Source organism: Phyllobates terribilis, unplaced genomic scaffold (assembly GCF_046119375.1).
Source record: "Phyllobates terribilis strain yellow unplaced genomic scaffold, ASM4611937v1 Scaffold_710__1_contigs__length_769263, whole genome shotgun sequence".
NCBI lineage: Eukaryota > Metazoa > Chordata > Amphibia > Anura > Dendrobatidae > Phyllobates > Phyllobates terribilis.
The window spans coordinates 607,766-635,108 of NW_027363470.1; the positions used below are offsets into that span (position 1 = coordinate 607,766).

The 27,343-nt window shown below is 43.6% G+C and overlaps 8 non-coding genes and 3 pseudogenes across 8 annotated transcripts; all 11 read left to right on the forward strand.

The window, feature by feature from the left end:
* The first annotated feature begins 4,607 nt into the window (after positions 1–4,607).
* Positions 4,608–4,802, forward strand: LOC141236736 (U2 spliceosomal RNA). Its single transcript, XR_012302380.1, has one exon. It is a non-coding gene; the product is annotated as a U2 spliceosomal RNA (small nuclear RNA).
* A 1,112-nt stretch (positions 4,803–5,914) lies between these two features.
* Positions 5,915–6,014, forward strand: LOC141236767 (U2 spliceosomal RNA; annotated as a pseudogene).
* A 5,612-nt stretch (positions 6,015–11,626) lies between these two features.
* On the forward strand, positions 11,627–11,754 carry LOC141236771 (U2 spliceosomal RNA; annotated as a pseudogene).
* Positions 11,755–12,869: 1,115 nt separating this feature from the next.
* LOC141236560 (U2 spliceosomal RNA) lies at positions 12,870–13,060 on the forward strand. The gene has a single exon (XR_012302212.1). It is a non-coding gene; the product is annotated as a U2 spliceosomal RNA (small nuclear RNA).
* Positions 13,061–14,175: 1,115 nt separating this feature from the next.
* On the forward strand, positions 14,176–14,291 carry LOC141236782 (U2 spliceosomal RNA; annotated as a pseudogene).
* Positions 14,292–14,815: 524 nt separating this feature from the next.
* LOC141236704 (U2 spliceosomal RNA) lies at positions 14,816–14,997 on the forward strand. The gene has a single exon (XR_012302354.1). It is a non-coding gene; the product is annotated as a U2 spliceosomal RNA (small nuclear RNA).
* A 6,101-nt stretch (positions 14,998–21,098) lies between these two features.
* On the forward strand, positions 21,099–21,288 carry LOC141236723 (U2 spliceosomal RNA). Its single transcript, XR_012302371.1, has one exon. It is a non-coding gene; the product is annotated as a U2 spliceosomal RNA (small nuclear RNA).
* A 1,115-nt stretch (positions 21,289–22,403) lies between these two features.
* LOC141236562 (U2 spliceosomal RNA) lies at positions 22,404–22,594 on the forward strand. The gene has a single exon (XR_012302214.1). It is a non-coding gene; the product is annotated as a U2 spliceosomal RNA (small nuclear RNA).
* A 1,112-nt stretch (positions 22,595–23,706) lies between these two features.
* On the forward strand, positions 23,707–23,897 carry LOC141236563 (U2 spliceosomal RNA). Its single transcript, XR_012302215.1, has one exon. It is a non-coding gene; the product is annotated as a U2 spliceosomal RNA (small nuclear RNA).
* Positions 23,898–25,012: 1,115 nt separating this feature from the next.
* LOC141236564 (U2 spliceosomal RNA) lies at positions 25,013–25,203 on the forward strand. The gene has a single exon (XR_012302217.1). It is a non-coding gene; the product is annotated as a U2 spliceosomal RNA (small nuclear RNA).
* A 1,112-nt stretch (positions 25,204–26,315) lies between these two features.
* Positions 26,316–26,506, forward strand: LOC141236565 (U2 spliceosomal RNA). The gene has a single exon (XR_012302218.1). It is a non-coding gene; the product is annotated as a U2 spliceosomal RNA (small nuclear RNA).
* The last annotated feature ends 837 nt before the right edge of the window (positions 26,507–27,343 follow it).

Here is a 27,343-nt window from a genome sequence, read left to right on the forward strand (position 1 = left end):
TCAAGACTCTAAAGGATCAGCAAGCCTTGGATCATCCGGCTCTTGATGGGCTTACATTTACGGTATTGTATACTAAGGGGGAAGTGCCAGTTGTTGTGTTTATGCACAACCCCCTTGTGGATGTGGAGGACATTACTAGATTCCTGAACCGTCATTGCAGCTATGTGTCCTACTCACACAAGGTGAGGAATGAGGTGGGCTTGTGGACTGGCAAACACAAGTTTTTTGTACGGTTCCAGGAGGACCCCCAGGGACCTGGGGGTATCCACTACCCTCCCCTCAGTTTTGCCATCGGGAGGGATAGAGGGTATATGTATTTTCCTGGTGCTCCGCGGTTTTGCAGGAAGTGTAAATCCTTTGGACACTACCAAGAGGACTGCACGGTGGAGAAGTTTTGTGGGAAATGCAATAAAGAGGGTCATCTGGCAATGGAGTGTACTAACTCCATGGTTTGTAATGCATGTGGCGAGGAGGGACACGCTTTCAAGGACTGTCCCCATCGTTCCAGGTCATATGCAGAGGCCGTGTCCCCACGTCCTACTACTGCCGCCACTATTGGTGAGGCGATCGAGGTAGTAAGGGACTTCATGGAAGAGATGGAGCAAGCACCCGATCCTGCTGGTGGAAGCGCTGTTGAGATAGAGCCTGCAGATATGTCAATTCTGCTTGATGTGAGTGGTGAGGGAGAAGTGAGCGGTTCACTCTCCACAACGCTGGTGTTGGCTTTGGAAAGCTCAGAGGCAATTCATGAAGGTGGTGGTGGCCAGGGTGACTTCACCGGGGCTGTGGTGAGGCCCCCTGATGAGGACTCTGATGTGTCTTCTGCAAAGAAGTTCCGGCCAGATTTTTCACCTGCCAGTATTGGGAGCATCAGCCCCTTAAGTGATAGGAGCTATCCCGAGAGCTACAGTGCCTCTCCTAGGAGGTCTTTTTTGGAGGAGGGGGCCAGCATTCTCTGCTTAACATCAGGAATCGAGTTTCAAGACGAGAAAGGTTGACTCTTCGGTGGGGGGTATGTTCTTTTTTACCGAATATGGTTAAAAAATGGGCTCCAACATGGGCTGTAGTGTACTGTCAATAAATGTAAGGCTTATAAAATCTAAGCCTAGAAGATTGGCTATACTGGAAGAACTAAAAAATCTTGGAGCAAATATTTACTGTCTGCAAGAGTGCGGAATTGAAGAGTCACCTCCTGAAAAGGACTGGGTATATGGGCATAGTATTTGGTCAGGTTCAATGACAAACAAAAATGATGGTGTGGGGATTTTGTTGGGGAATAGGGATTTAAGTTTTGAAAATTATATGGTGGTGGAGCCAGGTCGTTGTATAATGGCAGTGGTTAAGGGGAGAGGGTGGAGGGTGAAAATTGTTAACGTGTATTGTCCAATTAACAAAGGGGATAGGTTAGCACTATTAGAGAAAATACGTTTATTTTTGCCTGGAAGGATTCCAATATTATTAGTTGGTGATTTCAATTGTGTTTCTGAAGGGGAAATTGATGTCACGGGTAAGGTCCTTAATCAAATTACATCTGATTTTTCTTTTTTAGATGCAGCGGAATTTTTGAGTAAGCCACCACCGGCCACATATAGAGCTGATAGGGGAGGAATAGTGTCCAGGATTGACCGCATGCTGTATACAAATAGAGGTTTGGTGTGTAAATTTTTTAAACAGCATGTTTTTTCTTTCACAGACCATGAATGTTTGTGGGGTATGTTTGAAGGTGATAAAAAAATGGTGCATGGTGTTGGGGTATGGAAGCTAAATGTTAGGTTGTTAGAGGATGTTAGGGTTATGAGAGACTTCGAAAGTAAGTATGAATGGTGGAGGTCTAGGAAAAATAATTTTGTGGATGTGACTGTATGGTGGGATTGGGTGAAAGTGGAAATTAAGAATTTTTTTAGGAGGTGGGGTTATAAAAAAGCAGCAATTGAAAGAGGCAGATTTAAAGATTTAAATATGAGGATTGAGTGGTTACATAAAATGAGTATGAAAGGAATTGATGTTAGTGATCAACTCAGAGGAGCGAGAGATGAGATGAAGCGTGTTTTGGAAAAGCGTGGGAAGGAAATTATTTTTAGGACGAGAGTTGAGCATTTGGATATGGATGAGAAGTGTACGAGGTACTTTTTTAAAAAAATGTGCAGTAAAAAAGATGAGTTGGATGAGGTTGTAAATGATAATGGTATGACTGTGGTTGGAAGGGAAGTGTTGGATGAGGTACATAGTTTCTATAGTAGTTTATTTGAGTCTAAATGGGTGGATGGGGGTTTGAAAGAGCATGTGTTAGGTATGTTGGAGAGTCAGCTTGAATCAGGGGAACGTGAGTGTTTGAGTGAGGATATTGTTTTTGATGAGGTTAAAAAGGCGGTGGATGGTGCGAAAAAGAATAAAACACCTGGGAAAGATGGGTTGCCTGTGGAGTTTTATGTAAAAGCATGGGATGTGATTGGTGTTGATTTTGTGGAGGTATGTCAATATATGTGGATGAATGGTGTACTTTGTAATTCCATGAAAGAAGGAGTAGTTGTTTTACTATATAAGAAGGGTGAGAAAAAGAATTTGCGTAATTGGAGGCCGATTACATTACTCAATGCAGATTATAAAGTCTTTAGCAAAATTCTGGCTAACCGTATGCGTGGGGTGATTGGAAGTGTGGTTGGTGATGATCAAGTGTGCGCGGTGCCAGGTAGGTGTATGACTGATAACCTCTTGTTGTTGAGGGACGTAATTGGAGATTGTATGTTTAGGAACGGGAAATGTATGGTTTTTTGTGTGGATTTTGAGAAAGCTTTTGATAGAGTGTCGCATGCGTTTATGTTTGAGGTGTTAGTTAGGATGGGTTTTCCTAGTGTTTTTGTGAATGCCATAAGGTGTTTGTATGATGGTGTGGTGAGTGAAGTGTTAGTGAATGGATGTTTGAGTGAGAAGGTGTGCATAAAATCAGGGGTCAGGCAGGGGTGTCCGTTGTCCCCTGTCCTGTTTATAAGTGTGATTGAGCCCCTGTTGTGCATGATTCGGAAAGAGAAAGTGATGAATGGTCTTCTGATCCCAGGGAGTGGTGGAAAGACTGTAAAGGTAATGGGGTATATGGACGATGTTGTTGTGGTGAGTGATAATATGGCTGCTATGAATCGAGCAAGGTTGCTTTTAGATTTCTTTTGTGGTGCATCTGGTTTTAGGGTGAATTGGGGGAAGTGTAGCTTTAAGTGTTTCGGGGATTCGAGTGTTAGGATGGATGGTGTGATATGTGAAGAAGGTGCTATTAAGGTTTTGGGGGTATGCTTTAACAAAGATCTGAAAGGGAATGAGAGTTGGGATGAATGCGGTAAGAGGATTGAACAGAAGTTAAATTTTTGGAGGTTACGGGACTTGACATTGTCAGGCAAAGTCCTTATTATTAAGTCAGTGATTCTTCCTATGTTACTTTTTGTGTCAGTGGTTTTTCCAGCCCCTTATAGGGGTTTTAGGCGGATTGAGAAGCTAATTTTTACGTTTTATTGGGGAAGTAAGATGGAAAAACTTAAAAGGGAATATTTGTGTAAGTTACGTGAACATGGGGGAATGGATTTCCCAAATTTTGAATTTTGTCTTGGTTTAAATTATATTAAAACGGTGGTTGTTCTGTTAGGTATGGATAACAAGACGGCTTTTATGATTAAATATATGGCTGGATGGATGTTGTTTGGGTTGAAATGGATGAGAAGGGATGCAAGAGTGCCTGTTTCGTTTAAATGTCCAGTGTGGTATGAGTTTGTTGAAAAATTTGTTGTCAAGCATGATTTGTTGGATGTTCCTATGGGTGATTTCAAAGTGATAAGGAATGTAAGGAGAAGGATGCGTGTTAGAGAGTTTGAATGTAACATTAGGGGCTTGAGATCGAGTGAAGCGTTGTGTGTATGGAGGAACCTGAGTATAAAAGGAATATCGAATAGGCAGCGTGATATCGTATGGATGAGTTTGCATGAGATTTTGCCTGTGAGAGAGGTACAGAAGAGGAGGGATCTGATTAGAACAGAGGTATGTCCGAGGGATGGATGTGGGGCGAGTGAAACTGTTATGCATTTGGTTTGGAATTGTGATTATGCTCAGAGTGTTTGGAAGGGAGTGGGTGGTTTATGCAAGGAACTAGCGGGCGTGAATTTTATAAATTGGAGAGTGGTAATGTTTGGGATGGGTGCAAGTAGCCGGGTGAAAGAGAGATTGTTGTGGTTGATAATGGCATGTGTAATAGAAAGTCTGTGGGACGTTAGGAATTTGTGTTTATTTAAAAGGAAAATAATCTCAGTTAATATTTGTGTTAGGATGGTTTTGTCAAGGTTATACATAGTTTATTTATGGGACAGCCGTGGCGGTGGTGGCTCTGATTCAGAAGGTTTTTGGAAAGTCAAAAAATGGAGGTCACTGGTAAAGTACCAGTAAGTCCTTGTTTAAGTGTTGTGATCTGTCTTTTTTTATGATAATGGTATGTTTTATAGTTTTTTGTCCATTCAAAAGGTATTACAACTGTTTCAGTAAAAAGTTATAAATATGAAATAAAGAAAGTACCATTATGATGTAAGACTGGGCAACGTAGTATGAGTTTTTATACTATTGATTGTTGCTTGAAAAATTTTACTGAATGGTATAAAAAAAAAAAAAAAAAAAAATCTGTTCTTATCAGTTTAATATCTGATACGTCCCCTATCTGGGGACCATATATTAAATGGATTTTTAGAACAGGGAGATGGAAAAAGAGCTTGCTCTGTCCACTCCACGCATTGACCTGGTATTGCAGTATCTCCAGGACCGGTGCACCCCTTCTTTAATGCAGTTTCTAAAATCAGAAAGAATTGAATTCAATGTTTTTTGTTCATTTTGCTTCTTTGTCGGATTTTGGGATGGACTCTTTGGCTTTGCTTTTCTTCTCCTCATTGGATTTTTCATGTTCAAAGTTGCAGAAGCCAGATTACAAGCTCATTTTGGTTCAACTTCAGCAACTGTGCATTGCATTGCCATGTAATGTGATGCAATGCTATCTTTCTAGCTCTCCCTTTTTACTTCCTTTTGGATAAACAGACATATTAGGCAAGCATTTTGGAGCTTTCACCTAAATAACTACAGGTGGTGAGATAAGCTGCACAATATAATTGACCTTTCAGTATATTGTTGCACACACACCATCTATTTAGCAAATGCCCTTGTTATCAACAGCAGCCTTTTAAACTCACCTGAGCTAACAGGTATGTGCGCTGGTTACTCTGCTGCGCTTAAAATTTCTTTTTTGGTTTGCTACAATGCCTTTTCTGAAACGTTGTCTCCCTCTGCTGGAACACTGACTTCTTTCATTTAATGCCTGCAGACTATAAAAGAGAACCCAACCCAAAAAGTTTGGTTGATTAGTCTGTGGCATTCTGTTAAACTGTTGCTTATGGCGGTCTCTGTGAGCTTCTCAGCGACATTCAGCCAGCCAGGTATCCTGCCTGCAGTAGATGGAATGTGGCAATGGAACGCTGGCTGCGCGTGTCATAATAGGCTCTGAGCCTTTATATACCTGTGCACAGCAGCAGCCACCTTCAGTCTGCTGCTGGACAGCCAGCAGCAGCAGCAGGAGAGGTATGTAATCAGGAGCCCTCCTGCTAAGGGTAGACAGCTGCTCGTTCCACCCCACCCCCCGCCTTAATTGGTTCTCCTCCCTTCCAACGGTGTTGAGGCGGGTGGGAACAGCAGGGGGTGAAGGTGCTGTGTTTAAAGAGGTAGAGTTATGCAGATCTAAAACGCGTGGATTGCAGCAGCAGCAAGCCGAAAAGTGCAGGCATGTAAGGGATCTAGAGGTTGACAACATGTCTTCTTAACGGGAGTCCAGGAGCTCATCTCCACAAATGGACTTTTCAGGATCCTTGGGTGGCTCCGTAGTTTGAAACCAATTCTGGTTATCGCTTCTCGGCCTTTTGGCTAAGATCAAGTGTAGTATCTGTTCTTATCAGTTTAATATCTGATACGTCCCCTATCTGGGGACCATATATTAACCCCTTAAGCCCCGCGGGTGGTTTGCACGTTAATGACCGGGCCAATTTTTACAATTCTGACCACTGTCACTTTATGAGGTAATTACTCTCGAACGCTTCAACGGATCCCCCTGATTCTGAGATTGTTTTTTCGTGACATATTGTACTTCATGATTGTGGAAAAATTTCTTCGATATCACTTGCGTTTATTTGTGAAAAAAACAGAAATTTGGTGAAAATTTTGAAAATTTTGCAATTTTCAAAATTTGAATTTTTAAGCCCTGAAATCAGAGCGATATGTCACACAAAAGAGTTAATAAATAACATTTCCCACATGTCTACTTTACATCAGCACAATTTTGGAACCAAAATTTTTTTTTGTTAGGGAGCTATAAGGGTTAAAAGTTGACCAGCGATTTCTCATTTTTCCAACAAAATTTACAAAACCATTTTTTTAGGGACCACATCACATTTGAAGTCACTTTGAGAGGTCTTTATGACAGAAAATACCCAAAAGTGACACCATTCTAAAAACTGCACCCCTCAAGGTGCTCAAAACCACATTCAAGAACTTTATTAACCCTTCAGGTGCTTCACAGGAATTTTTTGAATGTGGAAGAAAAAAATGAACATTTAACTTTTTTCACAAAAATGTTAATTTAGACCCAATTTTTTTTATTTTCACAGGGGTAACAAGAAAAAATGGACCCCAAAATTTGTTGTGCAATTTCCCCTGGGCACGCAGATACCCAATATTTGGGGAAAAAATACTGTTTGGGCGCACGGCAGGGCTCGGAAGGGAAGGAGCGCTATTTGACTTTTTGATTGTAAAATTTGCTTGAATAATTAGTGGACGCCATGTTGTGTTTGGAGAGCCCATGTGTGCCCAAACTTTGGAGCTCCCCCACAAGTGACCCCATTTTGGAAACTAGACCCCCCAAGGCACCTTTCTAGATGCATAGTGAGCACTTGGAACCCCCAGGTGCTTCACAAATTGATTCGTAACAATGAAAAAGTGAAAAAAAAAACACTTTTTCATTTTTATGAATCAATTTGTGAAGCACCTGAGTGTTCCAAGTGCTCACAATGCATCTAGATAGGTGCCTTGGGGGGTCTAGTTTCCAAAATGGGGTCACTTGTGGGGGAGCTCCAATGTTTGGGCACACAGCGGCTCTCCAAACGCAACATGGTGTCGCTAACAATTTGAGCCGATTTTCCGTTAAATTTGTTAGAGGACACCATGTTGCATTTAGAGAGTCCCTGTGTGCCCAAACATTGGAGCTCCCCCACAAGTGACCCCATTTTGGAAACTAGACCCCCCAAGGCACCTATCTAGATGCATAGTGAGCACTTGGAACCCCCAGGTGCTTCACAAATTGATTCGTAACAATGAAAAAGTGAAAAAAAAAACACTTTTTCATTTGTATGAATCAATTTGTGAAGCACCTGAGGGTTCCAAGTGCTCACTATGCATCTAGATAGGTGCCTTGGGTGGTCTAGTTTCCAAAATGGGGTCACTTGTGGCGGAGCTCCAATATTTGGGCACACAGCGGCTCTCTAAATGCAACATGGTGTCCGCTAACAAATTTAACGCAAAATTGGCTCAAATTGTTAGCGACACCATGTTGCGTTTGGAGAGCTGCTGTGTGCCCAAACATTGGAGCTCCCCCACAAGTGACCCCATTTTGGAAACTAGACCCCCCAAGGCACCTATCTAGATGCATAGTGAGCACTTGGAACCCCCAGGTGCTTCACAAATTGATTCGTAACAATGAAAAAGTGAAAAAAAAAACACTTTTTCATTTTTATGAATCAATTTGTGAAGCACCTGGGGGTTCCAACTGCTCACTATGCATCTAGATAGGTGCCTTGGGGGGTCTAGTTTCCAAAATGGGGTCACTTGTGGGAGAGCTCCAATGTTTGGGCACACAGGGACTCTCTAAATGCAACATGGTATCCGCTAACAAATTGAATGGAAAATCGGCTCAAATTGTTAGCGGACACCACATTGCGTTTGGAGAGCTTCTCTGTGCCCAAACTTTGGAGCTCCCCCACAAGTGACCCCATTTTGGAAACTAGACCCCCCAAGGCACCTTTCTAGATGCATAGTGAGCACTTGGAACCCCCAGGTGCTTCACAAATTGATTCGTAATAATGAAAAAGTGAAAAAAAAAACACTTTTTCATTTTTACGAATCAATTTGTGAAGCACCTAGGGGTTCCAAGTGCTCACTATGCATCTAGATAGGTGCCTTGGGGGGTCTAGTTTCCAAAATGGGGTCACTTGTGGGGGAGCTCCAATGTTTGGGCACACAGGGACTCTCTAAATGCAACATGGTATCCGCTAACAAATTGAATGGAAAATCGGCTCAAATTGTTAGCGGACGCCACATTGCATTTGGAGAGCCCCTCTGTGCCCAAACTTTGGAGCTCCCCCACAAGTGACCCCATTTTGGAAACTAGACCCCCCAAGGCACCTTTCTAGATGCATAGTGAGCACTTGGAACCCCCATTGCTTCACAAATTGATTCGTAATAATGAAAAAGTGAAAAAAAAAACACTTTTTCATTTTTACGAATTAATTTGTGAAGCACCTAGGGGTTCCAAGTGCTCACTATGCATCTAGATAGGTGCCTTGGGGGGTCTAGTTTCCAAAATGGGGTCACTTGTGGAGGAGCTCCAATGTTTGGGCACACAGGGACTCTCCAAATGCAACATGATATCCGCTAACAATTTGAGCCGACAATTTGTTAGCGGATATCATGTTGCATTTGGAGAGTCCCTGTGTGCCCAAACATTGGAGCTCCCCCACAAGTGACCCCATTTTGGAAACTAGACCCCCCAAGGCACCTATCTAGATTCATAGTGAGCACTTGGAACCCCAGGTGCTTCACAAATTGATTCATAAAAATGAAAAAGTGTTTTTTTTTTCACTTTTTCATTTTTACGAATCAATTTGTGAAGCACCTGGGGGTTCCAAGTGCTCACTATGCATCTAGAAAGGTGCCTTGGGGGGTCTGGTTACCAAAATGGGGTCACTTGTGGGGGAGCTCCAAAGTTTGGGCACAGAGGGGCTCTCCAAACGCAATGTGGTGTCCGCTAACAATTTGAGCCGATTTTCCATTTAATTTGTTAGCGGATACCATGTTGCATTTAGAGAGTCCCTGTGTGCCCAAACATTGGAGCTCCCCCACAAGTGACCCCATTTTGGAAACTAGACCCCCCAAGGCACCTATCTAGATTCATAGTGAGCACTTGGAACCCCAGGTGCTTCACAAATTGATTCATAAAAATGAAAAAGTGTTTTTTTTTTCACTTTTTCATTTTTACGAATCAATTTGTGAAGCACCTGGGGGTTCCAAGTGCTCACTATGCATCTAGAAAGGTGCCTTGGGGGGTCTAGTTTCCAAAATGGGGTCACTTGTGGGGGAGCTCCAAAGTTTGGGCACAGAGGGGCTCTCCAAACGCAATGTGGTGTCCGCTAACAATTTGAGCCGATTTTCCATTCAATTTGTTAGCGGACACCATGTCGCGTTTGGAGAGCCCGTGATGTGCCTAAACAGTGGAGCTCCCCCACAAGTGTCCCCATTTTGGAAACTATACCCCTCAAAGATTTTATTAAGGTGTATAGTGAACATTTTGAACCCAGAGGTACGGCACATTATTTGTTTACATTAGGTCATCATATTGAATAAGTTTTCATTATTCTTGAGCGCAAGTGCTCGCTACTTGAGTTTGCATCGGGTACTCAGGTATGCACCATGTACAGCGTGTGCTCGAGTGACATGCTCGAGTCCCTGCTCCGCATGTTTCACGGTTATTAGACACCCAAAAAAAAACATGCGGGGATCGCTCGTGCATGGCAGGCAATCCCCGTAAAGTTTTTTGGCCGCGAAGCATATGGGGCAGAGACTCGAGCATGTCACTCAAATACCCACGATACTAAATGCATACCAGAGCACCCGATGCAAACTCAAGTAGCGAGCACTTGCTCTCAACACTAGTCGCCATATCGTCATCTTTTTTTCTTACTTTTGAAAAAAATCCCAACCCCAGCCCTAACCCTAGCACAACCCTAGCCCCAGCACAACCCTAGCCCCAGCACAACCCTAGCCCCAGCACAACCCTAGCCCCAGCACAACCCTAGCCCCAAACCCAGCCCTAACCCTAGCCCAATCCTAACTCAAGAGTTTATTTTTGACGCCGTTCCTTGTGCGGTATAAGTGATTAGACGACTTTATTCTTCGGGTCGGTGTGATTACAGCAATGCCAGAATCATATGGGGTTTTTATGACTGACAGCTGTCACACACTAAAAGACGCATTTTTTGTAAAATCTAGTTTTTGCATCGCCATATTTTGAGAGCTATAATTTTTCCAAATTTTGGCAGACAGTCATGTGACGGCTCGTTTTTTGCGGGATGACTTGACGTTGTTATTGGTGCCATTTTCAGGCACGTGACATTTTTTGATCGCTTTCTATTCCGATTTTTGGGAGGCAGAATAAACAAAAACCAACAATTCAGGAATTGTTTTTTTTTTTTTTTTTTTATTCTGTTCCGCGTGTGGTAAAATTGATGAGGCAGCTTTACTCTTCGGGTCAGTACGTTTACAGCGGTACCACATTTGTATAATTTTTCTATGTTTTGGCGCTTATACACAATAAAAGCTATTTTATAGAAAAAAATATTTTTTAGTATCGCTTTATTCTGAGAGCTATAACTTTTTTATTTTTCGGCTGATGGAGCTATATGGCGGCTTGTTTTTTGCGGGACGAGATGACGTTTTCAGCGGTATCATTTTTATTTATATGCGTCTTTTTGATCGCGTGTTATTCCACTTTTTGTTTGGCAGTATGGTGATAAAGCATTGTTTTTTGCTTGTTTTTTTTTTTTTTTTTATCGTGTTCACTGAAGGGGTTAACTAGTGGGACAGTTTTATAGGTCAGGTTGTTCCGGACGCGGCGATACCAAATATGTGTACTTTTATTGTTTTTTTTTTATTTTTTTTATAATAATATTTATTGATGGGTACATTATATTTTTATTTTTGGTGTATTATTTTTTTTATTTTTTTATAATATTTTTGCACATTTTTTTTTTTTTTTTTTTTCCACTTTCACACAGTTTATACACTTTATTACTTTGTCCCACTCTGGGACTTTCACTTTTTTTTTTCTGATCGCCTGCATGGCACAGGAATGGAGCACCATCCCTATGCCATGAAGGCTGTCAGAAGTGCACAGTGTGAAGATTGCTTGGAGATGCACTGCGCATGTCCAAGCAATCTTCCTGCTCTCTGGTGACCCGGATGTTGTCATGACGACATCGGGTCGTCATGGCAACACCCGGGAAGCCTTTGCAGACTGCGCTGGAAGCCGGAAGAGGAGGTGAGTATCGGCGATCACCTCCCCTTGCCCCCGCAATGCCGCGATCGACTTCGATCGACTTCGATCGCGGCATCGCGGGGGTTAATGTGCTGGGAGCGGTGCGTGACCGCTCCCTGCACATAGTACCGGGTGTCAGCTATGACAATCAGCTGACACCCGGCGGCGATCGCGCCCGCACAGCCTGTGTGCGCGCGCGATCGCCATGACGTACTAATACGGGTCTGGCTCTTAAGTCCCAGGGCACAGACGCGTATTAGTACGTCAGATGTTATTAAGGGGTTAAATGGATTTTTAGAACAGGGAGATGGAAAAAGAGCTTGCTCTGTCCACTCCACGCATTGACCTGGTATTACAGTATCTCCAGGACCGGTGCACCCCTTCTTTAATGCAGTTTCTAAAATCAGAAAGAATTGAATTCAATGTTTTTTGTTCATTTTGCTTGTTTGTCGGATTTTGGGATGGACTCTTTGGCTTTGCTTTTCTTCTCCTCATTGGATTTTTCATGTTCAAAGTTGCAGAAGCCAGATTACAAGCTCATTTTGGTTCAACTTCAGCAACTGTGCATTGCATTGCCATGTAATGTGATGCAATGCTATCTTTCTAGCTCTCCCTTTTTACTTCCTTTTGGATAAACAGACATATTAGGCAAGCATTTTGGAGCTTTCACCTAAATAACTACAGGTGGTGAGATAAGCTGCACAATATAATTGACCTTTCAGTATATTGTTGCACACACACCATCTATTTAGCAAATGCCCTTGTTATCAACAGCAGCCTTTTAAACTCACCTGAGCTAACAGGTATGTGCGCTGGTTACTCTGCTGCGCTTAAAATTTCTTTTTTGGTTTGCTACAATGCCTTTTCTGAAACGTTGTCTCCTTCTGCTGGAACACTGACTTCTTTCATTTAATGCCTGCAGACTATAAAAGAGAACCCAACCCAAAAAGTTTGGTTGATTAGTCTGTGGCATTCTGTTAAACTGTTGCTTATGGCGGTCTCTGTGAGCTTCTCAGCGACATTCAGCCAGCCAGGTATCCTGCCTGCAGTAGATGGAATGTGGCAATGGAACGCTGGCTGCGCGTGTCATAATAGGCTCTGAGCCTTTATATACCTGTGCACAGCAGCAGCCACCTTCAGTCTGCTGCTGGACAGCCAGCAGCAGCAGCAGCAGGAGAGGTATGTAATCAGGAGCCCTCCTGCTAAGGGTAGACAGCTGCTCGTTCCACCCCACCCCCCGCCTTAATTGGTTCTCCTCCCTTCCAACGGTGTTGAGGCGGGTGGGAACAGCAGGGGGTGAAGGTGCTGTGTTTAAAGAGGTGGAGTTATGCAGATCTAAAACGCGTGGATTGCAGCAGCAGCAAGCCGAAAAGTGCAGGCATGTAAGGGATCTAGAGGTTGACAACATGTCTTCTTAACGGGAGTCCAGGAGCTCATCTCCACAAATGGACTTTTCAGGATCCTTGGGTGGCTCCGTAGTTTGAAACCAATTCTGGTTATCGCTTCTCGGCCTTTTGGCTAAGATCAAGTGTAGTATCTGTTCTTATCAGTTTAATATCTGATACGTCCCCTATCTGGGGACCATATATTAAATGGATTTTTAGAACAGGGAGATGGAAAAAGAGCTTGCTCTGTCCACTCCACGCATTGACCTGGTATTGCAGTATCTCCAGGACCGGTGCACCCCTTCTTTAATGCAGTTTCTAAAATCAGAAAGAATTGAATTCAATGTTTTTTGTTCATTTTGCTTGTTTGTCGGATTTTGGGATGGACTCTTTGGCTTTGCTTTTCTTCTCCTCATTGGATTTTTCATGTTCAAAGTTGCAGAAGCCAGATTACAAGCTCATTTTGGTTCAACTTCAGCAACTGTGCATTGCATTGCCATGTAATGTGATGCAATGCTATCTTTCTAGCTCTCCCTTTTTACTTCCTTTTGGATAAACAGACATATTAGGCAAGCATTTTGGAGCTTTCACCTAAATAACTACAGGTGGTGAGATAAGCTGCACAATATAATTGACCTTTCAGTATATTGTTGCACACACACCATCTATTTAGCAAATGCCCTTGTTATCAACAGCAGCCTTTTAAACTCACCTGAGCTAACAGGTATGTGCGCTGGTTACTCTGCTGCGCTTAAAATTTCTTTTTTGGTTTGCTACAATGCCTTTTCTGAAACGTTGTCTCCTTCTGCTGGAACACTGACTTCTTTCATTTAATGCCTGCAGACTATAAAAGAGAACCCAACCCAAAAAGTTTGGTTGATTAGTCTGTGGCATTCTGTTAAACTGTTGCTTATGGCGGTCTCTGTGAGCTTCTCAGCGACATTCAGCCAGCCAGGTATCCTGCCTGCAGTAGATGGAATGTGGCAATGGAACGCTGGCTGCGCGTGTCAAAATAGGCTCTGAGCCTTTATATACCTGTGCACAGCAGCAGCCACCTTCAGTCTGCTGCTGGACAGCCAGCAGCAGCAGCAGCAGGAGAGGTATGTAATCAGGAGCCCTCCTGCTAAGGGTAGACAGCTGCTCGTTCCACCCCACCCCCCGCCTTAATTGGTTCTCCTCCCTTCCAACGGTGTTGAGGTGGGTGGGAACAGCAGGGGGTGAAGGTGCTGTGTTTAAAGAGGTGGAGTTATGCAGATCTAAAACGCGTGGATTGCAGCAGCAGCAAGCCGAAAAGTGCAGGCATGTAAGGGATCTAGAGGTTGACAACATGTCTTCTTAACGGGAGTCCAGGAGCTCATCTCCACAAATGGACTTTTCAGGATCCTTGGGTGGCTCCGTAGTTTGAAACCAATTCTGGTTATCGCTTCTCGGCCTTTTGGCTAAGATCAAGTGTAGTATCTTTTGAAAAGGCAGTTTTGTCCTTGGGCTGCCCTAGTAAATTGATGCATATTACACACTGGTTTGGTGCACTTGTTAGTACGCCAGGTGGCTCATAGAGTTATCTGATGGAAAACATGGCCCTCCAGGATCGAAGTCACTAGGCTGGGTAAGTGTGAGGGCTTTGGAGCAATGTGCCCCAGGAGTAGGCGCCCTGGTGGGAGTCCAAGCTTACTGGGACTGGGAACCCTAGAAAGACTTGGCTTCGTAGCACGCCGCACCTTTGCCAATCATACTTTCTGAGCAACCCCCCCTATTCCTGGCCTCCGGGCTAGGAAGGGGAATTTTTATAAACCCGGTCGGAGGTCCGGTCAGCTTTGGGCTGAGAAACCAACACAGGCTCCAGCTCCACTAGGGTGGCAGCCTAGATGGAAGCTGGGAGCACGAAAACGGCTCTTCTCCGGCTTCGGCTAGGGAGAGCATCGGAGATCCCTGACCCTCGCTGTGGCCTTCTGGCTCGGAGGGATGGGGATGGTTTATTGGGGACCCTCTCCTCCGGGAAGGGTCCACATGAATCCTCGCCTCGTGCGCTGTTTTGGTGTGACTTTGGTCACATTTTTCAGTGCCTTGGATGCAGCTTCAATCAAAAAATCTGTTCTTATCAGTTTAATATCTGATACGTCCCCTATCTGGGGACCATATATTAAATGGATTTTTAGAACAGGGAGATGGAAAAAGAGCTTGCTCTGTCCACTCCACGCATTGACCTGGTATTGCAGTATCTCCAGGACCGGTGCACCCCTTCTTTAATGCAGTTTCTAAAATCAGAAAGAATTGAATTCAATGTTTTTTGTTCATTTTGCTTGTTTGTCGGATTTTGGGATGGACTCTTTGGCTATGCTTTTCTTCTCCTCATTGGATTTTTCATGTTCAAAGTTGCAGAAGCCAGATTACAAGCTCATTTTGGTTCAACTTCAGCAACTGTGCATTGCATTGCCATGTAATGTGATGCAATGCTATCTTTCTAGCTCTCCCTTTTTACTTCCTTTTGGATAAACAGACATATTAGGCAAGCATTTTGGAGCTTTCACCTAAATAACTACAGGTGGTGAGATAAGCTGCACAATATAATTGACCTTTCAGTATATTGTTGCACACACACCATCTATTTAGCAAATGCCCTTGTTATCAACAGCAGCCTTTTAAACTCACCTGAGCTAACAGGTATGTGCGCTGGTTACTCTGCTGCGCTTAAAATTTCTTTTTTGGTTTGCTACAATGCCTTTTCTGAAACGTTGTCTCCTTCTGCTGGAACACTGACTTCTTTCATTTAATGCCTGCAGACTATAAAAGAGAACCCAACCCAAAAAGTTTGGTTGATTAGTCTGTGGCATTCTGTTAAACTGTTGCTTATGGCGGTCTCTGTGAGCTTCTCAGCGACATTCAGCCAGCCAGGTATCCTGCCTGCAGTAGATGGAATGTGGCAATGGAACGCTGGCTGCGCGTGTCATAATAGGCTCTGAGCCTTTATATACCTGTGCACAGCAGCAGCCACCTTCAGTCTGCTGCTGGACAGCCAGCAGCAGCAGCAGCAGGAGAGGTATGTAATCAGGAGCCCTCCTGCTAAGGGTAGACAGCTGCTCGTTCCACCCCACCCCCCGCCTTAATTGGTTCTCCTCCCTTCCAACGGTGTTGAGGCGGGTGGGAACAGCAGGGGGTGAAGGTGCTGTGTTTAAAGAGGTGGAGTTATGCAGATCTAAAACGCGTGGATTGCAGCAGCAGCAAGCCGAAAAGTGCAGGCATGTAAGGGATCTAGAGGTTGACAACATGTCTTCTTAACGGGAGTCCAGGAGCTCATCTCCACAAATGGACTTTTCAGGATCCTTGGGTGGCTCCGTAGTTTGAAACCAATTCTGGTTATCGCTTCTCGGCCTTTTGGCTTAGATCTTGTATCTGGTCAGAAGGATCCTATAGTGTCTCCCCCTCGGCCTTGCAGCATCGCCACTTAGGTGGCTTAAGCTGCCTGCTGCTATTGGGGGGGGTCCAGAGGAAACGAGAGGTGATAATGGGCGTCAAGATTCGCTATGCCGGGACCGATGATATTCGGGTCAAAAATGCTTTTCGCATTGATATTGAGGAGTCGAAGAGGAATTTCTTTAACCTGCGGTTCTTGGTGGAAGTCGTCATCTTCAAGATTTTGAATGTTGGTCGTGGAGACATCATTTGCCTACAGGAGTTCCCAAAGAATGGCCGGTACGTTTTAGTCCTTGATCGTATGGCAGCTTGCCAGAATCTTTTCAAGACTCTAAAGGATCAGCAAGCCTTGGATCATCCGGCTCTTGATGGGCTTACATTCACGGTATTGTATACTAAGGGGGAAGTGCCAGTTGTTGTGTTTATGCACAACCCCCTTGTGGATGTGGAGGACATTACTAGATTCCTGAACCTTTATTGCAGCTATGTGTCCTACTCACACAAGGTGAGGAATGAGGTGGGCTTGTGGACTGGCAAACACAAGTTTTTTGTTCGGTTCCAGGAGGACCCCCAGGGACCTGGGGGTATCCACTACCCTCCCCTCAGTTTTGCCATCGGGAGGGATAGAGGGTATATGTTTTTTCCTGGTGCTCCACGTTTTTGCAGGAAGTGTAAATCCTTTGGACACTACCAAGAGGACTGCACGGTGGAGAAGTTTTTGTGGGAAATGCAATAAAGAGGGTCATCTGGCAATGGAGTGTACTAACTCCATGGTTTGTAATGCATGTGGCGAGGAGGGACACGCTTTCAAGGACTGTCCCCATCGTTCCAGGTCATATGCAGAGGCCGTGTCCCCACGTCCTACTACTGCCGCCACTATTGGTGAGGCGATCGAGGCAGTAAGGGACTTCATGGAAGAGATGGAGCAAGCACCCGATCCTGCTGGTGGAAGCGCTGTTGAGATAGAGCCTGCAGATATGTCAATTCTGCTTGATATGAGTGGTGAGGGAGAAGTGAGCGGTTCACTCTCCACAACGCCGGTGTTGGCTTTGGAAAGCTCAGAGGCAATTCATGAAGGTGGTGGTGGCCAGGGTGACTTCACCGGGGCTGTGGTGAGGCCCCCTGATGAGGACTCTGATGTGTCTTCTGCAAAGAAGTTCCGGCCAGATTTTTCACCTGCCAGTATTGGGAGCATCAGCCCCTTAAGTGATAGGAGCTATCCCGAGAGCTACAGTGCCTCTCCTAGGAGGTCTTTTTTGGAGGAGGGGGCCAGCATTCTCTGCTTAACATCAGGAATCGAGTTTCAAGACGAGAAAGGTTGACTCTTCGGTGGGGGGTATGTTCTTTTTTACCGAATATGGTTAAAAAATGGGCTCCAACGTGGGCTGTAGTGTACTGTCAATAAATGTAAGGCTTATAAAATCTAAGCCTAGAAGATTGGCTATACTGGAAGAACTAAAAAATCTTGGAGCAAATATTTACTGTCTGCAAGAGTGCGGAATTGAAGAGTCACCTCCTGAAAAGGACTGGGTATATGGGCATAGTATTTGGTCAGGTTCAATGACAAACAAAAATGATGGTGTGGGGATTTTGTTGGGGAATAGGGATTTAAGTTTTGAAAATTATATGGTGGTGGAGCCAGGTCGTTGTATAATGGCAGTGGTTAAGGGGAGAGGGTGGAGGGTGAAAATTGTTAACGTGTATTGTCCAATTAACAAAGGGGATAGGTTAGCACTATTAGAGAAAATACGTTTATTTTTGCCTGGAAGGATTCCAATATTATTAGTTGGTGATTTCAATTGTGTTTCTGAAGGGGAAATTGATGTCACGGGTAAGGTCCTTAATCAAATTACATCTGATTTTTCTTTTTTAGATGCAGCGGAATTTTTGAGTAAGCCACCACCGGCCACATATAGAGCTGATAGGGGAGGAATAGTGTCCAGGATTGACCGCATGCTGTATACAAATAGAGGTTTGGTGTGTAAATTTTTTAAACAGCATGTTTTTTCTTTCACAGACCATGAATGTTTGTGGGGTATGTTTGAAGGTGATAAAAAAATGGTGCATGGTGTTGGGGTATGGAAGCTAAATGTTAGGTTGTTAGAGGATGTTAGGGTTATGAGAGACTTCGAAAGTAAGTATGAATGGTGGAGGTCTAGGAAAAATAATTTTGTGGATGTGACTGTATGGTGGGATTGGGTGAAAGTGGAAATTAAGAATTTTTTTAGGAGGTGGGGTTATAAAAAAGCAGCAATTGAAAGAGGCAGATTTAAAGATTTAAATATGAGGATTGAGTGGTTACATAAAATGAGTATGAAAGGAATTGATGTTAGTGATCAACTCAGAGGAGCGAGAGATGAGATGAAGCGTGTTTTGGAAAAGCGTGGGAAGGAAATTATTTTTAGGACGAGAGTTGAGCATTTGGATATGGATGAGAAGTGTACGAGGTACTTTTTTAAAAAAATGTGCAGTAAAAAAGATGAGTTGGATGAGGTTGTAAATGATAATGGTATGACTGTGGTTGGAAGGGAAGTGTTGGATGAGGTACATAGTTTCTATAGTAGTTTATTTGAGTCTAAATGGGTGGATGGGGGTTTGAAAGAGCATGTGTTAGGTATGTTGGAGAGTCAGCTTGAATCAGGGGAACGTGAGTGTTTGAGTGAGGATATTGTTTTTGATGAGGTTAAAAAGGCGGTGGATGGTGCGAAAAAGAATAAAACACCTGGGAAAGATGGGTTGCCTGTGGAGTTTTATGTAAAAGCATGGGATGTGATTGGTGTTGATTTTGTGGAGGTATGTCAATATATGTGGATGAATGGTGTACTTTGTAATTCCATGAAAGAAGGAGTAGTTGTTTTACTATATAAGAAGGGTGAGAAAAAGAATTTGCGTAATTGGAGGCCGATTACATTACTCAATGCAGATTATAAAGTCTTTAGCAAAATTCTGGCTAACCGTATGCGTGGGGTGATTGGAAGTGTGGTTGGTGATGATCAAGTGTGCGCGGTGCCAGGTAGGTGTATGACTGATAACCTCTTGTTGTTGAGAGACGTAATTGGAGATTGTATGTTTAGGAAGGGGAAATGTATGGTTTTTTGTGTGGATTTTGAGAAAGCTTTTGATAGAGTGTCGCATGCGTTTATGTTTGAGGTGTTAGTTAGGATGGGTTTTCCTAGTGTTTTTGTGAATGCCATAAGGTGTTTGTATGATGGTGTGGTGAGTGAAGTGTTAGTGAATGGATGTTTGAGTGAGAAGGTGTGCATAAAATCAGGGGTCAGGCAGGGGTGTCCGTTGTCCCCTGTCCTGTTTATAAGTGTGATTGAGCCCCTGTTGTGCATGATTCGGAAAGAGAAAGTGATGAATGGTCTTCTGATCCCAGGGAGTGGTGGAAAGACTGTAAAGGTAATGGGGTATATGGACGATGTTGTTGTGGTGAGTGATAATATGGCTGCTATGAATCGAGCAAGGTTGCTTTTAGATTTCTTTTGTGGTGCATCTGGTTTTAGGGTGAATTGGGGGAAGTGTAGCTTTAAGTGTTTCGGGGATTCGAGTGTTAGGATGGATGGTGTGATATGTGAAGAAGGTGCTATTAAGGTTTTGGGGGTGTGGTTTAACAAAGATCTGAAAGGGAATGAGAGTTGGGATGAATGCGGTAAGAGGATTGAACAGAAGTTACATTTTTGGAGGTTACGGGACTTGACATTGTCAGGCAAAGTCCTTATTATTAAGTCAGTGATTCTTCCTATGTTACTTTTTGTGTCAGTGGTTTTTCCAGCCCCTTATAAGGGTTTTAGGCGGATTGAGAAGCTAATTTTTACGTTTTATTGGGGAAGTAAGATGGAAAAACTTAAAAGGGAATATTTGTGTAAGTTACGTGAACATGGGGGAATGGATTTCCCAAATTTTGAATTTTGTCTTGGTTTAAATTATATTAAAACGGTGGTTGTTCTGTTAGGTATGGATAACAAGACGGCTTTTATGATTAAATATATGGCTGGATGGATGTTGTTTGGGTTGAAATGGATGAGAAGGGATGCAAGAGTGCCTGTTTCGTTTAAATGTCCAGTGTGGTATGAGTTTGTTGAAAAATTTGTTGTCAAGCATGATTTGTTGGATGTTCCTATGGGTGATTTCAAAGTGATAAGGAATGTAAGGAGAAGGATGCGTGTTAGAGAGTTTGAATGTAACATTAGGGGCTTGAGATCGAGTGAAGCGTTGTGTGTATGGAGGAACCTGAGTATAAAAGGAATATCGAATAGGCAGCGTGATATCGTATGGATGAGTTTGCATGAGATTTTGCCTGTGAGAGAGGTACAGAAGAGGAGGGATCTGATTAGAACAGAGGTATGTCCGAGGGATGGATGTGGGGCGAGTGAAACTGTTATGCATTTGGTTTGGAATTGTGATTATGCTCAGAGTGTTTGGAAGGGAGTGGGTGGTTTATGCAAGGAACTAGCGGGCGTGAATTTTATAAATTGGAGAGTGGTAATGTTTGGGATGGGTGCAAGTAGCCGGGTGAAAGAGAGATTGTTGTGGTTGATAATGGCATGTGTAATAGAAAGTCTGTGGGACGTTAGGAATTTGTGTTTATTTAAAAGGAAAATAATCTCAGTTAATAATTGTGTTAGGATGGTTTTGTCAAGGTTATACATAGTTTATTTATGGGACAGCCGTGGCGGTGGTGGCTCTGATTCAGAAGGTTTTTGGAAAGTAAAAAAATGGAGGTCACTGGTAAAGTACCAGTAAGTCCTTGTTTAAGTGTTGTGATCTGTCTTTTTTTATGATAATGGTATGTTTTATAGTTTTTTGTCCATTCAAAAGGTATTACAACTGTTTCAGTATAAAGTTATAAATATGAAATAAAGAAAGTACCATTATGATGTAAGACTGGGCAACGTAGTATGAGTTTTTATACTATTGATTGTTGCTTGAAAAATTTTACTGAATGGTATAAAAAAAAAAAAAAAATCTGTTCTTATCAGTTTAATATCTGATACGTCCCCTATCTGGGGACCATATATTAAATGGATTTTTAGAACAGGGAGATGGAAAAAGAGCTTGCTCTGTCCACTCCACGCATTGACCTGGTATTGCAGTATCTCCAGGACCGGTGCACCCCTTCTTTAATGCAGTTTCTAAAATCAGAAAGAATTGAATTCAATGTTTTTTGTTCATTTTGCTTGTTTGTCGGATTTTGGGATGGACTCTTTGGCTTTGCTTTTCTTCTCCTCATTGGATTTTTCATGTTCAAAGTTGCAGAAGCCAGATTACAAGCTCATTTTGGTTCAACTTCAGCAACTGTGCATTGCATTGCCATGTAATGTGATGCAATGCTATCTTTCTAGCTCTCCCTTTTTACTTCCTTTTGGATAAACAGACATATTAGGCAAGCATTTTGGAGCTTTCACCTAAATAACTACAGGTGGTGAGATAAGCTGCACAATATAATTGACCTTTCAGTATATTGTTGCACACACACCATCTATTTAGCAAATGCCCTTGTTATCAACAGCAGCCTTTTAAACTCACCTGAGCTAACAGGTATGTGCGCTGGTTACTCTGCTGCGCTTAAAATTTCTTTTTTGGTTTGCTACAATGCCTTTTCTGAAACGTTGTCTCCTTCTGCTGGAACACTGACTTCTTTCATTTAATGCCTGCAGACTATAAAAGAGAACCCAACCCAAAAAGTTTGGTTGATTAGTCTGTGGCATTCTGTTAAACTGTTGCTTATGGCGGTCTCTGTGAGCTTCTCAGCGACATTCAGCCAGCCAGGTATCCTGCCTGCAGTAGATGGAATGTGGCAATGGAACGCTGGCTGCGCGTGTCATAATAGGCTCTGAGCCTTTATATACCTGTGCACAGCAGCAGCCACCTTCAGTCTGCTGCTGGACAGCCAGCAGCAGCAGCAGCAGGAGAGGTATGTAATCAGGAGCCCTCCTGCTAAGGGTAGACAGCTGCTCGTTCCACCCCACCCCCCGCCTTAATTGGTTCTCCTCCCTTCCAACGGTGTTGAGGGGGGTGGGAACAGCAGGGGGTGAAGGTGCTGTGTTTAAAGAGGTGGAGTTATGCAGATCTAAAACGCGTGGATTGCAGCAGCAGCAAGCCGAAAAGTGCAGGCATGTAAGGGATCTAGAGGTTGACAACATGTCTTCTTAACGGGAGTCCAGGAGCTCATCTCCACAAATGGACTTTTCAGGATCCTTGGGTGGCTCCGTAGTTTGAAACCAATTCTGGTTATCGCTTCTCGGCCTTTTGGCTAAGATCAAGTGTAGTATCTGTTCTTATCAGTTTAATATCTGATACGTCCCCTATCTGGGGACCATATATTAAATGGATTTTTAGAACAGGGAGATGGAAAAAGAGCTTGCTCTGTCCACTCCACGCATTGACCTGGTATTGCAGTATCTCCAGGACCGGTGCACCCCTTCTTTAATGCAGTTTCTAAAATCAGAAAGAATTGAATTCAATGTTTTTTGTTCATTTTGCTTGTTTGTCGGATTTTGGGATGGACTCTTTGGCTTTGCTTTTCTTCTCCTCATTGGATTTTTCATGTTCAAAGTTGCAGAAGCCAGATTACAAGCTCATTTTGGTTCAACTTCAGCAACTGTGCATTGCATTGCCATGTAATGTGATGCAATGCTATCTTTCTAGCTCTCCCTTTTTACTTCCTTTTGGATAAACAGACATATTAGGCAAGCATTTTGGAGCTTTCACCTAAATAACTACAGGTGGTGAGATAAGCTGCACAATATAATTGACCTTTCAGTATATTGTTGCACACACACCATCTATTTAGCAAATGCCCTTGTTATCAACAGCAGCCTTTTAAACTCACCTGAGCTAACAGGTATGTGCGCTGGTTACTCTGCTGCGCTTAAAATTTCTTTTTTGGTTTGCTACAATGCCTTTTCTGAAACGTTGTCTCCCTCTGCTGGAACACTGACTTCTTTCATTTAATGCCTGCAGACTATAAAAGAGAACCCAACCCAAAAAGTTTGGTTGATTAGTCTGTGGCATTCTGTTAAACTGTTGCTTATGGCGGTCTCTGTGAGCTTCTCAGCGACATTCAGCCAGCCAGGTATCCTGCCTGCAGTAGATGGAATGTGGCAATGGAACGCTGGCTGCGCGTGTCATAATAGGCTCTGAGCCTTTATATACCTGTGCACAGCAGCAGCCACCTTCAGTCTGCTGCTGGACAGCCAGCAGCAGCAGCAGGAGAGGTATGTAATCAGGAGCCCTCCTGCTAAGGGTAGACAGCTGCTCGTTCCACCCCACCCCCCGCCTTAATTGGTTCTCCTCCCTTCCAACGGTGTTGAGGCGGGTGGGAACAGCAGGGGGTGAAGGTGCTGTGTTTAAAGAGGTGGAGTTATGCAGATCTAAAACGCGTGGATTGCAGCAGCAGCAAGCCGAAAAGTGCAGGCATGTAAGGGATCTAGAGGTTGACAACATGTCTTCTTAACGGGAGTCCAGGAGCTCATCTCCACAAATGGACTTTTCAGGATCCTTGGGTGGCTCCGTAGTTTGAAACCAATTCTGGTTATCGCTTCTCGGCCTTTTGGCTAAGATCAAGTGTAGTATCTGTTCTTATCAGTTTAATATCTGATACGTCCCCTATCTGGGGACCATATATTAAATGGATTTTTAGAACAGGGAGATGGAAAAAGAGCTTGCTCTGTCCACTCCACGCATTGACCTGGTATTGCAGTATCTCCAGGACCGGTGCACCCCTTCTTTAATGCAGTTTCTAAAATCAGAAAGAATTGAATTCAATGTTTTTTGTTCATTTTGCTTGTTTGTCGGATTTTGGGATGGACTCTTTGGCTTTGCTTTTCTTCTCCTCATTGGATTTTTCATGTTCAAAGTTGCAGAAGCCAGATTACAAGCTCATTTTGGTTCAACTTCAGCAACTGTGCATTGCATTGCCATGTAATGTGATGCAATGCTATCTTTCTAGCTCTCCCTTTTTACTTCCTTTTGGATAAACAGACATATTAGGCAAGCATTTTGGAGCTTTCACCTAAATAACTACAGGTGGTGAGATAAGCTGCACAATATAATTGACCTTTCAGTATATTGTTGCACACACACCATCTATTTAGCAAATGCCCTTGTTATCAACAGCAGCCTTTTAAACTCACCTGAGCTAACAGGTATGTGCGCTGGTTACTCTGCTGCGCTTAAAATTTCTTTTTTGGTTTGCTACAATGCCTTTTCTGAAACGTTGTCTCCTTCTGCTGGAACACTGACTTCTTTCATTTAATGCCTGCAGACTATAAAAGAGAACCCAACCCAAAAAGTTTGGTTGATTAGTCTGTGGCATTCTGTTAAACTGTTGCTTATGGCGGTCTCTGTGAGCTTCTCAGCGACATTCAGCCAGCCAGGTATCCTGCCTGCAGTAGATGGAATGTGGCAATGGAACGCTGGCTGCGCGTGTCATAATAGGCTCTGAGCCTTTATATACCTGTGCACAGCAGCAGCCACCTTCAGTCTGCTGCTGGACAGCCAGCAGCAGCAGCAGCAGGAGAGGTATGTAATCAGGAGCCCTCCTGCTAAGGGTAGACAGCTGCTCGTTCCACCCCACCCCCCGCCTTAATTGGTTCTCCTCCCTTCCAACGGTGTTGAGGGGGGTGGGAACAGCAGGGGGTGAAGGTGCTGTGTTTAAAGAGGTGGAGTTATGCAGATCTAAAACGCGTGGATTGCAGCAGCAGCAAGCCGAAAAGTGCAGGCATGTAAGGGATCTAGAGGTTGACAACATGTCTTCTTAACGGGAGTCCAGGAGCTCATCTCCACAAATGGACTTTTCAGGATCCTTGGGTGGCTCCGTAGTTTGAAACCAATTCTGGTTATCGCTTCTCGGCCTTTTGGCTAAGATCAAGTGTAGTATCTGTTCTTATCAGTTTAATATCTGATACGTCCCCTATCTGGGGACCATATATTAAATGGATTTTTAGAACAGGGAGATGGAAAAAGAGCTTGCTCTGTCCACTCCACGCATTGACCTGGTATTGCAGTATCTCCAGGACCGGTGCACCCCTTCTTTAATGCAGTTTCTAAAATCAGAAAGAATTGAATTCAATGTTTTTTGTTCATTTTGCTTGTTTGTCGGATTTTGGGATGGACTTTTTGGCTTTGCTTTTCTTCTCCTCATTGGATTTTTCATGTTCAAAGTTGCAGAAGCCAGATTACAAGCTCATTTTGGTTCAACTTCAGCAACTGTGCATTGCATTGCCATGTAATGTGATGCAATGCTATCTTTCTAGCTCTCCCTTTTTACTTCCTTTTGGATAAACAGACATATTAGGCAAGCATTTTGGAGCTTTCACCTAAATAACTACAGGTGGTGAGATAAGCTGCACAATATAATTGACCTTTCAGTATATTGTTGCACACACACCATCTATTTAGCAAATGCCCTTGTTATCAACAGCAGCCTTTTAAACTCACCTGAGCTAACAGGTATGTGCGCTGGTTACTCTGCTGCGCTTAAAATTTCTTTTTTGGTTTGCTACAATGCCTTTTCTGAAACGTTGTCTCCCTCTGCTGGAACACTGACTTCTTTCATTTAATGCCTGCAGACTATAAAAGAGAACCCAACCCAAAAAGTTTGGTTGATTAGTCTGTGGCATTCTGTTAAACTGTTGCTTATGGCGGTCTCTGTGAGCTTCTCAGCGACATTCAGCCAGCCAGGTATCCTGCCTGCAGTAGATGGAATGTGGCAATGGAACGCTGGCTGCGCGTGTCATAATAGGCTCTGAGCCTTTATATACCTGTGCACAGCAGCAGCCACCTTCAGTCTGCTGCTGGACAGCCAGCAGCAGCAGCAGGAGAGGTATGTAATCAGGAGCCCTCCTGCTAAGGGTAGACAGCTGCTCGTTCCACCCCACCCCCCGCCTTAATTGGTTCTCCTCCCTTCCAACGGTGTTGAGGCGGGTGGGAACAGCAGGGGGTGAAGGTGCTGTGTTTAAAGAGGTGGAGTTATGCAGATCTAAAACGCGTGGATTGCAGCAGCAGCAAGCCGAAAAGTGCAGGCATGTAAGGGATCTAGAGGTTGACAACATGTCTTCTTAACGGGAGTCCAGGAGCTCATCTCCACAAATGGACTTTTCAGGATCCTTGGGTGGCTCCGTAGTTTGAAACCAATTCTGGTTATCGCTTCTCGGCCTTTTGGCTAAGATCAAGTGTAGTATCTGTTCTTATCAGTTTAATATCTGATACGTCCCCTATCTGGGGACCATATATTAAATGGATTTTTAGAACAGGGAGATGGAAAAAGAGCTTGCTCTGTCCACTCCACGCATTGACCTGGTATTGCAGTATCTCCAGGACCGGTGCACCCCTTCTTTAATGCAGTTTCTAAAATCAGAAAGAATTGAATTCAATGTTTTTTGTTCATTTTGCTTGTTTGTCGGATTTTGGGATGGACTTTTTGGCTTTGCTTTTCTTCTCCTCATTGGATTTTTCATGTTCAAAGTTGCAGAAGCCAGATTACAAGCTCATTTTGGTTCAACTTCAGCAACTGTGCATTGCATTGCCATGTAATGTGATGCAATGCTATCTTTCTAGCTCTCCCTTTTTACTTCCTTTTGGATAAACAGACATATTAGGCAAGCATTTTGGAGCTTTCACCTAAATAACTACAGGTGGTGAGATAAGCTGCACAATATAATTGACCTTTCAGTATATTGTTGCACACACACCATCTATTTAGCAAATGCCCTTGTTATCAACAGCAGCCTTTTAAACTCACCTGAGCTAACAGGTATGTGCGCTGGTTACTCTGCTGCGCTTAAAATTTCTTTTTTGGTTTGCTACAATGCCTTTTCTGAAACGTTGTCTCCCTCTGCTGGAACACTGACTTCTTTCATTTAATGCCTGCAGACTATAAAAGAGAACCCAACCCAAAAAGTTTGGTTGATTAGTCTGTGGCATTCTGTTAAACTGTTGCTTATGGCGGTCTCTGTGAGCTTCTCAGCGACATTCAGCCAGCCAGGTATCCTGCCTGCAGTAGATGGAATGTGGCAATGGAACGCTGGCTGCGCGTGTCATAATAGGCTCTGAGCCTTTATATACCTGTGCACAGCAGCAGCCACCTTCAGTCTGCTGCTGGACAGCCAGCAGCAGCAGCAGGAGAGGTATGTAATCAGGAGCCCTCCTGCTAAGGGTAGACAGCTGCTCG